Genomic DNA, 14051 nt, shown 5'->3' on the forward strand with positions numbered 1-14051 from the left:
ACTTGAGGAAAATGAAATGGTCTTAAAAAATATTTAAAGATATGCAGACTTAACAAGCAGTGAATGTGTAAGAGGGGAGACAATGGGAAAGCTTAGTGGCAAAGTGGTTTAAAAGAATGGTGCCAGGGGTAGGCTAGGATAGAGAGAGCCAAGACGGCACAGATAAGCATGGCATAAACCAATGGGTCTGCGCTTGTCTAGCTGGTACGTTGGCTATTTTTTTTGTTTTTGTTAGCATATATAAAAAAAAAAAAAAAGAAAAAAAAACCAAGGAACTAGTTGCTGCCTAAACGTGACGGCCATATACTTTTTAACTAAAAATTATAAAAAAAATAAACATTGCAACTCATTGGGTCAAAGCCTAACAGACAGCGCAGCCATCTGGTTTGCTAATGACTTATTGTGGGCATTCTGGAAGCTTTTTTGGGAATGCATTCTGCCCATTGTTAACCACTAGCTTTGTGGTTTGTAGCTCACATTTGCTTGCTTTCTATTTGTCGGCTTTATTTGTTTTAGGCTGTCCAGCTTGAGTCTGTCTGTCTGGTGGAGCATTGCTTGTTTACTGTATCATTCAGAGTGCTTGTTTACTCTAAACAGGCCTCTACATCTTGTTTACATCTTGTCACATTTGCAGTGCATTCAAAGACAGAGGACAAATGTCAGGCTCTGCCTTCCGAGGGAGCTTGGTGTTTACTTTTCTTTCTTTGATTTTAAAGTGAGAGAATTTATGTGAGAATCTTGCTGTGACACAAATGGTTTTTTTCCAGCACACAACCAAAACCAACTGTGCTGATATTTCAGAATATATCGGAACTAGGAAAGTACAATTAGGTTTATTTTTTTGTAATTCAGAAGTGTGGAGTAAACAAATATTTGAATACAATCAAAGCACATCATTTCACTAGGTGATGACATTTCCATACATTGTTTGTGTGCAATAAAACTGTATGTCTGTGCAATCGCAATGATCATTTCAATTGAAAACGTGTTGTCTGTAATGGAAGTGCGCTACCACACCATGCATACTCCATATGCCACCACTCCACTGTATAACACTCTACTTCACTCTATGCCTCTCCACTCTTCACCATGCCAATCCATTCTAAGACACTCCATGAAATTCCACTCCCCTCTACGACATGCCACTCCATTCTATGATCCTCCACGTCACTCCATTCTACAACATGCCACTCCACTCCACTATAAGACTCTATGACATGTAACGCCACTCCACTCTATGCCCCTCCTCGCTACACTTCTCCACTTTACACCCCTCTACTCTACCCCATTCTACTCTACTCTACTCCACTCCATACTACCCTAATGTACTCAAATCTACCCAAATCCTTTCCACTCCAATCTACTTAAAACTAACCTCCTCACTACACTGCAATCTACCCTAATCTACCCCTATCCACTCCAGTCTATCCCATTCCACTGTACCCCAATCCACTCCACTCCACTCTTCTCTACACAACTCCACCCCACCCTACCCCACTTAATCTACCCCACTCCACTCTACACAACTCCACTCCACCCTACCCATATCAACTCCAGTCTGCCCACTCCACTCTACCCTAATCTACTTTACTTCATGCCAATCCACTCAATCTACCACAATCTACCCTACTCCACTCCATTCTACCACACTCCACTCCAATATACCCCAATCCACCCCACTCCAATACACCCCAATCCAGCCCAATCCTCTCAAATCTACCTCAATCTTTCTAATTCCTCTCCAGTCTACCCCACTACAATCCACACCACTGCAATATATCACTATCTATCCCACTCCACTATACTCTACCCCACTCCACTCTGCTCAAACTACCCCATTACAATCTAACCCACTCCACTCTCCCACAATCTACCCCTCTCCATTATAGACCACTCCAGTCCATCCCACTCCACCCTACCCCACTCCAATCTATCCCACTTCACCCCAATCCAACTCTACACCAATCCACCCACTCCAATCTACCCCAATCTGCCCACTTGAACTACCCCACCACACTCCAATGTACCCCACTTGAATCAACCCTAATTTACCCACTACACTCCAGTAAACCCCAATCCAATATACTACACTACAATCTACCCCACTCCACCTCAGTCTACCCCACTTCAACCTACCTCAGTCCACTCTAATCTACTCCACTCCAGTCTATCCCATTCCACTCAACTAAATCTAGCCCTCGGTACCCGCTATACTCCAATCTGCCCCACTCCACTCCAGTCTCTTCCACTGAACTCCAGTCTACCCAATCTACCCCAGTTTTCCCCATTCTACTCCAATCTACCCCACTCCACTATAACCCAATCTGCACCACTCTATTCCAATCTACCTCATGCCAATCCACCCAGTCTACACTACTCTACCCAACCTACCCCACCCCACTCCAATCTACTCTAATCCTCTTCACTCCAATTGACGCCACTCCATTTTACCCCAATCTACTCAACTCCACTTCATCCTACCCCACTCCAGTCTACCCTACTCCACTCCAATCTACCCACTCCCATCTACCACAATCTGCATCACTCCAATCTACCCCACTCAACTCCTTTTTCCACTCCAATTTACCCCACTCCACCCCACTTTGTTCTACCCCACTCCAGTCTACCAAAATCTATCCTACCCCACTCTACTCCAATCAACCCCACTCCAATCCCACAATCTACTCCACTCCAGTGTACCCACTCCACCCTACACCAATCTAACCGCTACACTCCATTCCAATCTACCCAACCCACCAAAATCCACCCCACTCCACCCATTCCATTCCACTCTACCCCACACCATTTCACACCTATCTACCCCCACTCTAATCTACCCCACTCTTCCCTAGTCTACCCACTCCACCCAAATCTATCCCAATCACCCCACTCCAATCTAACCCACTCTACTCCACTACAATCTACCTCACTCTGCACCACACCATTCTACCCCAATCTACCCTACTCCAATCTACCCCACCCCACTCCACCCCATGCAACTAACGTTTTGCCATGCTGAACAGCAGACACAGTGGTGTACAGCATGGCAAAAACACATTGTCAAAACCATTAGCTCTTGCATGGGCAAGACCTATCGGCTTCACGCCTGATTGTTGTAAAAGATGGCTATCAGTGCTTCCTACCAGGCAGCTGTCGCTAGAACATGAGTAGATATCCGCGTTAGTCACATCACTCTAAAATATCTGCTTGATCACTGCAAACTGATAAAATAGCTCACCCATAGTTGACAAAAAAGAAAAAAAAGGGTCAAGAATATAAAGTAAAAAGCCTTGGCAAAGTAAAGTATTGGCCTGCCAACAGTAGCAATGATGTGAACTTCTTTTTCGACAGATGTGATCATAAAAAAATGACATCACTCACAGTGGCTGAAGTGGTCTGACCAACCAGTGCCCCATGCCACATTCAAAGTTGGAAGAATGCAACATGTGAATGATAATTGGACAGGCCACTGGATAAAGAGGTTTAACCGAAGACCCTTTGTATATATGTGTGCCCATTTGTATTTTTCGAGTTCTTAATTACTTAATTCTAGGGTTTCTAGGTCAAACCTTATTAACCATGAACTGTGAGTAAGTTGATTAGAACATTAGGGCCCTCATTCTGAGTGGGATTCAGAGGGCACCTTGTACACAGTGCCCTGACAGGAAGGCACGTTGATAGGTTTCTCCAAATTCAAAGTGAGTGCCAAGGCACATAAAACATCTATGAGTTCTTGATGTGCGGGTTGTAATGCTCTCAAAAATCATGTGACAAAGCCATGGCATTGACAATCAAGCCATTCTGTGATAGATATTGAGACATGAAGAACCCCCCCCCCCCCCCCCTTCACCTATCATGGTCCCAAATCTTCCTTGGCCAAGTCCCCATTAAAGATACCATCCATTCTATGTCTCTGTCCAGCTTACCTTAACGATGACCCTCCTTTCTCCAACATGAACCTCACTTCCTCATCACTCTTCCCTAATACTTCCCGTTTCCTCGCTTGCAGGGGCTCACCTTTGAGCTCTCTTCCACTTCTTTTCTGATAGTTGCTAACTCACACTCAGTGCTTAATTTGTACAAAAAAATAATACTAAGTGCAGGACCCTAAAGTTTTTATTGGAAGCCTTCTGCTGACGTTGCCAAGTGTCAGGGTTTGCTAAATACCAAGGCTGCCTTTTTTTATTCTACCACCTTGTCTTTTGCATGTGCTGCTTTAGGGTTTAGCTCGAGAGAGCATGCGCTAGCGCATAAATCTCGCTTGCAAGACACTCTTGTATACAGAAAAGTGCTTGGAGCCCGCTCGTTGCTTACCATTTGTTGGCTTTCCTGGCATTCTCCTTTACAGCCTTGTAATTTGTCAAGGCAGGTCTAACATCATTTCCGTTCCTCTCGAGCAGGGAGCAGGGACCAAGCACTTATTGATTCAACTTAATCAGTGCCCATCCACTGCTCCCGACGTGACTGAAGTACTGTTTTGTTCTTTTTAACTTTAGTGCCCTCCAAACGTAAAGTGTATGACTGGCAGAAACTTGCCCAGAAGGACAAACAAAATTGCATAGAATTATTTTCTATAGTTAACTTTTTTTTGTTTTGCCAAGTCTCTTTGCGCACTTTGCACTCATGTTTTCTTTTGTTTTTGATCATTGGTTGCTGTTCTAAAAATATTAGGAATATGTTATTGCAAAGCAACATTGTTTCTTTCTTAAGTGTAATTTCTGAAATTATGCTTTAACACATAATCATGTAGTACATCACAGTCCTCCCCACTCCAATTTGCCACACTTCAATCCAAGCCAATCCACTCCACACCAATACGCCTCACTCAATCCAATATACCCCATACCAATCCAATCCACCCCAATTCAATTCACTCCACCACACTCTAATCCTCCCAACCCACCTCACTCCAATCTGCCCTACTCCAATCCAAAACAATCTGCCCCACTTAAATCCTCTCCCACTCCAATCTAAAACAATATGCCCCTTCCAGTCTGCCTCACTCCAATCCAAAACTATCTGCCCCACACCAACCTGCCCCACTCCAATCCAAAACAATGTGTCTCACTCCAATCCAAACCGATCTGCCCCACACAATCCAAACCAACCTGCCCCACTCCAATCCATCTCACTCGAATTTGCCCCACTCCAATCGAAAAAAAAGTCCCACTCCAATCCATCCAACTCCAATGTGCCCCACTTCAATCCAAAGCAATCTGTCCCACTCCAATCCGCCCCACTCCAATGTGCCCCACTCCAATGTGCCCCACTCCAATCCATAACAATCTGCCGACTCCAATCCACTCACTCAAATCTGCAACTCACTCCAACCCAAAGCAATCTGACTCACTCCAGTCTGCCCTAATCCAATGCATCCCACTCCAATTCGCCCTACTCCAGACTGAACCACCTTGCCCCAATCCATCTATTCCATTCCAATTCACCCCACTCCAATCCAATCAACTCCACCACACACCAATCCAATCCACCCCAATCCAATCTATCCCACTACAATCCTCTCCACTTCATCCCAATCCAATCCACCCCACTACAATCCACCTCAGTCCAATCCAAAACAACTTGCCTTACACCAATCTGCCCCACTCCAAAACACCACAATCCACCACATTGCAATCCAAAACAAACTGCCTTACACCAATCTGCCCCACTCCAATCCAAAACAATCTGCCCCACTCCAAGCCAAAACAATCTGCCACACTCCAAGCCAAAACAATCTGCCACACTCCAAGCCAAAACAATCTGCCACACTCCAATCCAATACAATCTGCCTCACTCCAATCCATAACAATCTGCCTCACTCGAGTCTGCCCCACTCCAATCCAAAACAATCTGCCCCACTCCAATCCAAAACAATCTGCCCCACCCCAATCGGTCCTACACCAATCCAAAAACAACCTGCCCCACTCCAAACCAAAACAATCCGCCCCACTCCAAACCAAAACAATCTGCCCCATTCCAATCCAAAACAATCCACCCCACTCCAATCTGACCCAGTCCAATCCACCTCAATCCAATCCACCTCACTGCAATCCGATCTACTCCACTCCAATGCACCCCACGACAGTCCAATCTACCCCACTCTAATTCAAACCACTCAACTCCATTACACCCTACCCCACTCTAGTCCACCCCACTCTAGTCCACCGCACTCTAGTCCACCCCACACTTAGCCAATCCGCCCTACTCCAAATCACCCCAATCCACCCCAATCCACCTCACTCCAGTCCACCCTACCCCAATCAAATCCACCCACCACACCCTATTTCATTCCACCACATTCCAATCTAATCCAGTCCACCCCACTCCAATCCATCCCACTCCACTGCAGTCCAAACCACCCCACCCTACTCCAATCCACCCCACTCTACCCCAATCCAATCTTCCCCACACCACCCCAGTTCAGTGCATCCCACTCAGTTCAATCCATCCAGCCCACCACACTCCAATCCACCCCACTCCAATCCAATCCACCCACTCCAACCCAATCAACCCATTCAGTCTAGTCCAGCCCCTCCATTCTAATTCACCCCACTCCAGATCACCTTATTCTATTCCAATCCACCCCAACCCAATCTAATCCACCCCAATCCAATCCACTTTACCCTCATTTCAATCCACCTCATTTCACTCTTCACCACTGCACTCTGACACTGCATTCTACGACACTCTCTGCCACTAAACCACTGGACTCTTCTCCCCTCTACTCCAATCTGCGACACTCAACCCCCCTACTCCACTCCAGCAAATCCAGTCTGACACTCTAGTCCCCCCCACTCCACACCACTATCTTTTAGCCACGCTGAACAGCAGTCACACTGGTGTACACCATGGCAAAACCATATTGCCAAAGCCAACAGCTCTTGTATAGGCGAAACTTATTTGCTTTGCCAATGCTTTTTTTATTCCTGCTTCCTCTTCTTGTCACTGTTTTCCTATCTTTCTCTCTCTCTCTCCTCTATTCACAATTTGTGCTAATGCTCTCTCCCTTACCCTAGGTCAAAGCCTAATAATGATAAATATGTCCTGGTACCTAAAAATAGGTCACCAGTGCCCACCACGCGCTACCACTGGCAGAGATGAAGCACTGCATATCCCAATACCTGCCAAGGTGGCCTGATGGCCATAGATTGCTCATCAGAAAGCACCGTGTTACGTGCCACGGATGCTGCATGGCCAGTATGTCCAAGCTGGGCCCGCTGCTTCAAAACCAGCCAGGACCAAGTAAATCAAATTAAAATAAAAGCTTTAGGAAGCCATCCAAGAGAAGCAATAACAGGCAAACAATGGCAAGTCAAGCAAAATCGAAACAGGCAGACGGTGACGTTCCTTCCAGATTGGCACTCAGCAGTGGGCCAGAAGTTCAATCAATAATTGGAAAGGCAGAGTAATCAAGATAAAAAATAACAAGACCTTGAATAAGGTTAGGACCTGAAAAGGCAATGACAGATTCATGCTGCATAGGTTGGAAACTGAAAAGGGCAAGTGTGGGATATGTTTTCTGATTTTTACAGCATGTTTCTACCATTTGCAATATAATAAGTACCGAAGCACACATAAGAAGTCCATAGAATTGAAAAAGTAATCCAAATTATTAAGTCCATCAAGTTCTTTTTCCTTTTTTTGTGATTTCTTTTTTTAAATTCCATTTGTAGTTTCCACAATATCTGGTATGTATTTTCAATTGCCTGGACTTCTTGTGTGTGCTTCGGTACTTATTATTTTGCATAGTTTCCGCCAAGGACCGCGTCAGGCAGACACCCCAGGTGGCAGGGTGTTTTAGTACCATGATAGCACCTCTACCCCACATGGAAAGATATTGTGCTTGATACAACATCCCTAACAAAGTGCTAATATTGGATGTGCAATTGTTGTGAGCAAAGCCACCATTTGTGTTTGTGTATGTTTCTACCATTTGCATGGCATCATAGAGCTTTTAGAATATGGCCATCCTTTCTGTTTTGGTTCTGAGGTTCTCACTAGTCAGAGGAAATGTGTGTGAAATCAGAAGTGGACAACAATGTCATGGCATTAGGATTACCGCCAGAGGAAAAAGAACAAGCACTTGCAAAGCTAATAGGGCTGCCTTTTTGTTAAGGGAAGTGTTTGGTAATAGTAGCAGCAACACCTTGGGCTACAACACAATGGAAGCTGGGAGTAGAGCCCTTATGATGAACAATCTATATTACAGGAGTTAGACTGTTTCCTCAAGTAATAGTGGTATGAAAGGGAGTGAGAAGTTGAAGTTTACCTTATGATTTTTAAACTTAACATGTATATCCATCAAAATATTGGATAATGGATACTTTTAACAAGAGGCCCATATTTTTACTTGTATCTTTAAGAAAGCTTATGTGTGGGTACATCTTAACATCTTGAAAATCATGACAGCAAAGTAAAACAAATGAATGTGAATGTGCAAGGGCCATTAGTTAGTTCTGTGCCTTTTTGCCAGGCTTAGGTATGCAAACAACAATCACTGCCTACACAAAAAGCCATAAAACAGCAATTAAAATGCTGTATTGATATATTGAATACATCAAAGAGCACACAATGATTCTAGTGTAACAGCCCCATCATCAAAAACAAAATTGCAATACACATGGGACAATGTAACTAAGTATGAAATGCCATTGCCTTGACAGACTGTCCATACAGGAAATGGCAAACCATGAAAACCACTGGCTGAGGGGGGTTAATGCAAAGCCTTCTCTTTCCCTCTGTACTCCTTATTGTACATGTTTGAATAATTGATGACGTGAGGCCCAGACAGCTAAAGTATTCTGCAGCCATACCTAAAAATTTAACTGAAAGGGAATCCGTTTTGCATAGGCGGAGAATTTGCGTTATGGAAGGGCTGCTGTGAAGGAAGTGAAAATAAATCGAGTGCTGATTGTGTAACAGGGAAGAAGATAAAAATCTCTAAATTATCAGAATGAAAATAAGGCTGGAAATCAAAGAGTCGGATGAGAGGTAAACAGACCCTTCCACCCGTTCGAAGATTCAGCATCCGCTGTCGCTCCCCATGAAATACCCACTGTAGCATTGCTTCTGGGTCAGTGTGGAAGTCAGGTGTTTTTTGGCGCTGGTTCTGAAACTACCCTCTGCCAATAAGCTATATCTCCTTGGAAAATATACTAAATTCAATTTGGGGAATATTCATGTTGTTGAAAAATGCTCATCACACTCCTCTGAGATCTCTACAAAGTACTTTTTGTTAACTTCACAGCTCTGGCGGGTACCAGCAGGAGATGCATAGCTCTTAATGTCCCCTTATTTTGAAATTTCCAACTAAACCAGAATTGCGCAGCCTGAATCTAAGACAGACAGTAATTAAATAAATAGTAGGTTTTTTTTTCATAAAGCACTTCATACCATAATTTTGCCTCTTCAAATCACTGTAATAGATGTTACTGTTGCCCAAGTTGATGGTGCTAAATAGACTGACTTCGAAAACATGTGCAGTTGAGTTGGCCTTGCATGACCGGTAGATCCCTACATATCTCAGCAGTAACCGTTGAACTCCTGGAGCCATTCAGCAGGCTGTAAAATGGAGTTTTGTGTTACATTAGGGTAAAGGAATTTTCGTTTCAAGAAGGCTCATCAATCTTCAGATCTTCAATTAAAACATCACAACTAGATAAGGTGAAAACAAACAATCTGTCAAGCAAACCTTTACATGGTTTCAAGTTCACCACGGTTGAGAGTTGGCAAACAATAAGGCATTTTAACTTCTATTGTGATACATTTTCAGAGCCAATCTGGAGGTCAGAAAGGTCAGTTATAGGCAACTAAGGGAACCAGTTATTACCTCTGGCTTGCGTTATGGTACTCTTGGCTCTGCCTATGCTAACCGTGGTGCCAGTTGTGTGAGCTATGTTCGTTCTAAGTGGCCAAGGGTATGCCCAGACGTGAGTCCCTTGCTCCCTTTGCCAATTGATTTAAGCTAGCCTGGCTGATGAGAGGTGATGCCCCAAAACAGGTCCCAGGATGCTTGGTTCCAGTCCAGGGAGGACCCGGCTTGGCAGTTCGAGCTGGACTGTTCCCATGAGGAGCAGGGTCAAGACTGATTTGCATATGGCTGGTCCAAACTGGGGTAGCATGGCGAGCAAAAAAACGATGGATTAAACCCAGATCTCTTGACTGGGCATGAGTCGTTGAAAATTTTCAGCACTCCATGCGCCATGTTGTTGTGTTTGCTAGGGGCATGAAAGCAGCATCAGGAACAGAGTTGACTGAACCTGAACAAGCACATTTACTTTGCGTACTTTCATTCCCACTCCTTCCCCTAATGCCTCAGCAGCAAATCGGAGTCTGTTGAGGTGCTAAGCATCACCGAAAGGGTCCACGCCGCAATGACGAGTGGTCATCAAAGGGTGCATGACAGCCAGGCTAATACCCCTGGCATTTTGCTGAATTGACATCCATGCCTAAGGAGGTCTATGTGACCACCGTGATAACCAGAGTATAGATGTGACCATTGCATCAACATGATGTTATTATTGACATGGCCATTATGTTGGCCTAGCCTACCAAATTGTGTGCTAGAGGCATGTCAAGATCAAGGCAAGTCCAGGTAATGGTCATAAGATGTGATGGAGATTTCTCAGCCACTGAGCACATGCACCACAAATCCAATAAGGACAACTTCTTTTTTTTATTTACAGCTTCCTTGGCCTAACATATGTTGTCATTGGAACAATGTCCCTTCCGAGTCTGTCTTCTGTGCAGTGAACTATAGTTCTCAAGACAAGAAAGGGGTGAAAATGTCCATTGCTGCTCGACTTTGATACAAAATTGAAAAAATGACAATTAATTTATGAAGCTCATTGGGTACACTACACTGCTGGATTTGGGGAAGATATGTTTTCAAGCTGGGAAATTTGCAAGTGCCCTGATGTGATCTCAGTTTAACAAACCAATGTGACTTTGACAAAGTTTACTACGAATGAAATAAATGTGGAATTTGGAATGACGACTAACACTCGTGTGGTGATCTCCATTGTGTTCTGTACCCTGCATGTCTGTGTAGAGAAGCCATTCCGAAGAAAGCGTAGTATCCGAACTGTAAGAACTAGAACAAACAATGAGCAATTCCAGTGGCTTCTGAAAGAGACAAGGCCCTGTCCAGTCCTTAATTTGTGCCGGTGGTTGTAAGGGATGGGCGTGACACTCCTTTTTTGGGACCAGGACCTATTTTTCATCATTAGATTTGACCGAGAGCAAGAGAACTGAATAAAAAGGAGAAAGGAGGAGGATAAGGAAGGCAGGGATGAAAATGAGAACACGAGATAAAGAGACAGGAAGTGTGGGATGGTGGAACTAGGAGGGGTTGGTTAGACTCAAGACTGCAGGTGCAGAAGGTTGCACCTGGTTCACCTGCCAGTGCCATCAGATTGCCTATTTGAATACCGCTCTCCACCTTCGCACAAATGCTCAAATTTAAATGTCAAATTGGCTTGTGCTTTGCATTTCAGGAATCCTCACTCTGGTGCAAGTGTCTATGCAAAGCAGGGGAGGCCCAGCAGCTGCTCTGCCACAATCCGGGCTGCAGGCAGTCTTTGTGCACCATAGCAGGCGAGAAGCCAGCACGAGCAGGTAAGTCAGACAGCAGTGAGTGGGAAAGAGAGACCTCTTGGGGGCCTTACCTGCATTCAGGCCACACATTCTGGCATTGTGACTTAGTGTTTTCGGACTCACAGGCTCTTTCATGCAAAGAAAGTAGAAAAATGACAGAGATGTACTTGGATGATTTGTTTTTTGAAATTTACAGAATATAATGACTTAGATAATTTTGCAATTTTATCTGGAGATCTGACTCCGATCTTTTTTAAATGCTGTAAATCTTTTGAATCGTGATTTAAAAAACATATTAGTTCAATTGAAGAATGGCTGATTAATGGCTATACAATTGTGTTGTTCGGAAATTTAAAAAAGAATTGAAATTTTGTAAAGCTAAGTAACCTAAACAGGTTGTGGTGAATGGTAAGTCAAAGACAGTGGAAGTAAGAAAATGGAAAAAAGAGGGAGGGGGAGGGTTGGATAACATTATGTATACAGTCCTCGTTATGTTCACCAAGTTTTTATTGTTTCAAGATCTGAAGTGGATGTTAGTACCCTCTAATTGTCCTCAGCATGTTGGATGCTTGTGTCTAAAGATCCAAATAGCTGCTCCAAACTATCCTTCACCTAAGTAATCAGATGCGATTATCTATAGAATATTTACAATCCATGTATCCCAATATCACTATCGCTGTTGTACTTTTTATATTTCCTTTTTTTATTCAGTGATTAAATGTTAAAAGTGTTTTTGGACCCTACTTTTTTTTCAGCCCCGCTTGATGTTTCACCTCGAAACTGTCCAGGAAGGAGCTGATGTGGAGGGATTTTTTTGGGAAAGTTTTGTTAACATTTGTCAAATGGCGCCAAAGTTATAAGCAAAACAAAAAAAGCTTTTCCTATGGAAACACTGACTTGCATATAAGAACATCAATCTCTGACATGCACTCGCTCACACACAATCATGACATGTGCCCACTTACATACAAATGCATGCACGCACATAGTCAAACAGGTGACCACCCACCATGCAAATGCCTCGATCGTTCAGGACCATTATAACTCAAACATATAATAAGAGCGCCGAAAAGAAGCAATCTGCTTTTTTGCAACCATAATATGGGGTCTGCTCTAAAGTCATTGTGAAACTAGAAGGACTACAAGTACCGTCATCCATTTCTGATCCAGAATAAAGCTTAAAAATCCTGACGTGGAACCCACTAAGGTTAGCAAAACCACACAAGCCCTGCAGGGACGTTGCCTGGTCAACAGAGCTGTCAAACGCAATGAGTCGTCTCTGTTTCGCCAGTCAGCTAGGATCGCATCGGCAGCAGCGACCGGTGCTAGGAAGCCTATCTGAGAGCCCTCCTCGGAAACAGGTGCTGTCTTGGTGACTCTCAAGGCATGGCTGCAGCCGCAGACCTGTGTAACTGCCTCTTGGGGGCACTCTCTCGCCTTTCAATGATTATGCATCCTATTGGGTCAGTCGTCACCCATTATCATAAAACTGTGGCCCACTAGACCTGAGCTTCTGGGGGACTAACAATTCATGCCGTGGAGGCAATAGGAGAAAAATGAGAGACAAATTATGCATTTGATACATATTGAACACATCGATACGATTAGAAAAACATGTTTTTGTGAATTTCACACTGTATGTTTAGGTAGGAGCTAAAGCCAGCTGTGCTAGTGAAACATCCTTTACCCTGCATGTGTTATTCCGCATGCCATTACCCTGCATTTTTTACACCGCAAAATCTTTTACCACGCAGGGCTTTACACCACAAACTATTACAACGCATTCCCCAAAGTAACACCCCGGTGGAGTTAGAATAGTAAATTGCGTTGTAATGGGGAATGCGTTGTAAAAGATTTTGCTGTAAAGCCCTGCATTGTAAAAGATTTTGCAGTGTAAAAACTGCGGGGTAATGGCACGCGGAGTAGAAGTGTGTGGGTTAAAATGTCCTATTCGCTGTGCTGTGGTGCTACATCATCCCAAGAACCTTGGTTGTTGTTTTTGTGGGTCATAACTTGCAGATTGCTTGCATTATGTCTGCATGTACACAAACATCAACGGTCCCAGCACCACTTTCTATTACTGTGTATTGCTTTCCTGTTGTTGGCCATATTGTTGGGAAGTGGGCAAATACAACACCCCCTGCTGGATCTTCCAAGTTCCATCCTCATCGAAAGAACTCTGAAAAACGTAATCCATACTACGAAAAGCGCTCTTCCTCTGCCATTTGCGCAGCAGCTCTGTAACTCATAATCTGCATTGCATTTGTTAAATATTAATGGCACTTCTATTTAGAATCAATATTTTCAGACAATAGACAGTTATTGATATTCTGAGCCACTAGCATTACCAATTTGCAAAAACTAGTCTTCCATCCTCTCAATCCACAAGACTTCACCTTCTACTCCCACAGGTAACCTTTGTCTGACTTCTATTTAGATAACACCCACTGGGCACA

General features: G+C 43.9%; 1 protein-coding gene across 1 annotated transcript in view; it reads left to right on the forward strand.

The window, feature by feature from the left end:
* The window catches only part of GNG13 (G protein subunit gamma 13), a 154885-nt gene that overhangs the window by 55577 nt on the left and 85257 nt on the right, over window positions 1–14051 (forward strand). The window contains exon 2 of the mRNA XM_085629351.1: window positions 11496–11616. The gene's annotated coding sequence lies outside the window, so the exon portion shown is untranslated. The remainder of the gene's footprint in view (window positions 1–11495; window positions 11617–14051) is intronic.

The sequence above is a fragment of the Triturus cristatus genome, chromosome 10 (assembly GCF_964204655.1).
Source record: "Triturus cristatus chromosome 10, aTriCri1.1, whole genome shotgun sequence".
Classification (NCBI taxonomy): domain Eukaryota; kingdom Metazoa; phylum Chordata; class Amphibia; order Caudata; family Salamandridae; genus Triturus; species Triturus cristatus.